Below are 1,649 nucleotides of genomic sequence, written 5' to 3' on the forward strand. Positions count from 1 at the left end.
CTCCTCCTGTCTCTCTGGTTTATTTTCCGCGCTGTATAACAAGAAGAAGAGATAACAGTTATCAGTATTTTCCCTAGGAAAAAAATTAAAGCCCTAAATTCTGGCATGATGATACACAGACAATTGAGTGCTAATGGTGCGAAAGTGAGCGGTGAAGGCGCGAAGCAAAACTAGGGGGGTCTGGGGGCATGCCCCCCTGAAAATTTTTTGAAAATAGATGCTCTCAGGTGCATTTTCAGGGTCTCTGAGAGGTTTTAGATACATGATTATAGGATAGATTTTACCAGTGTTTCAATGATTTCTGACCTAAATAGTACAACCCCGATTCCAAAAAAGTTGGGACAAAGTACAAATTGTAAATAAAAACAGAATGCAATAATTTACAAATCTCAAAAACCGATATTGTTTTCACAGTAGAACATAGACAACATATCAAATGTCAAAAGTGAGACATTTTTGAAATTTCATGCCAAATATTGGCTCATTTGAAATTTCATGACAGCAACATATCTCAAAATAGTTGGGACAAGGGCAATAAGAGGCTGGAAAAGTTAAAGGTACAAAAACGGAACAGCTGGAGGACCAAATTGCAACTCATTAGGTCAATTGGCAAGAGGTCATTAACATGACTGGGTATAAAAAGAGCATCTTGGAGTGGCAGTGGCTCTCAGAAGTAAAGATGAGAAGAGGATCACCAATCCCCCTAATTCTGCGCTGACAAATAGTGGAGCAATATCAGAAAGGAGTTTGACAGTGTAAAATTGCAAAGAGTTTGAACATATCATCTACAGTGCATAATATCATCAAAAGATTCAGAGAATCTGGAAGAATCTCTGTGCGTAAGGGTCAAGGCCGGAAAACCATACTGGGTGCCCGTGATCTTCGGGCCCTTAGACGGCACTGCTTCACATAGAGGCATGCTTCTGTATTGAAAATCACAAAAGGGGCTCAGGAATATTTCCAGAGAACATTATCTGTGAACACAATTCACCGTGCCATCTGCCGTTGCCAGCTAAAACTCTATAGTTCAAAGAAGAAGCCGTATCTAAACATGATCCAGAAGCGCAGACATCTCTGGGCCAAGGCTCATTTAAAATGGACTGTGGCAAAGTGGAAAACTGTTCTGTGGTCAGACGAATCAAAATTTGAAGTTCTTTATGGAAATCAGGGACGCCGTGTCATTCGGACTAAAGAGGAGAAGGACGACCCGAGTTGTTATCGGTGCTCAGTTCAGAAGCCTGCATCTGATGGTATGGGGTTACATTAGTGCGTGTGACATGGGCAGCTTACACATCTGGAAAGACACCATCAATGCTGAAAGGTATATCCAGGTTCTAGAGCAACATATGCTCCCATCCAGACGACGTCTCTTTCAGGGAAGACCTTGCATTTTCCAACATGACAATGCTAAACCACATACTGCATCAATTACAGCATCATGGCTGCATAGAAGAAGGGTCCGGGTACTGAACGGGCCAGCCTCCAGTCCAGATCTTTCACCCATAGAAAACATTTGGCGCATCATAAAACGGAAGATATGACAAAAAAGACCCAAGACAGTTGAGCAACTAGAATCCTACATTAGACAAGAATGGGTTAACATTCCTATCCCTAAACTTGAGCAACTTGTCTCCTCAGTCCCCAGACGT

Source organism: Neoarius graeffei, chromosome 13, assembly GCF_027579695.1.
Source record: "Neoarius graeffei isolate fNeoGra1 chromosome 13, fNeoGra1.pri, whole genome shotgun sequence".
Taxonomy (NCBI): Eukaryota; Metazoa; Chordata; class Actinopteri; order Siluriformes; family Ariidae; genus Neoarius; species Neoarius graeffei.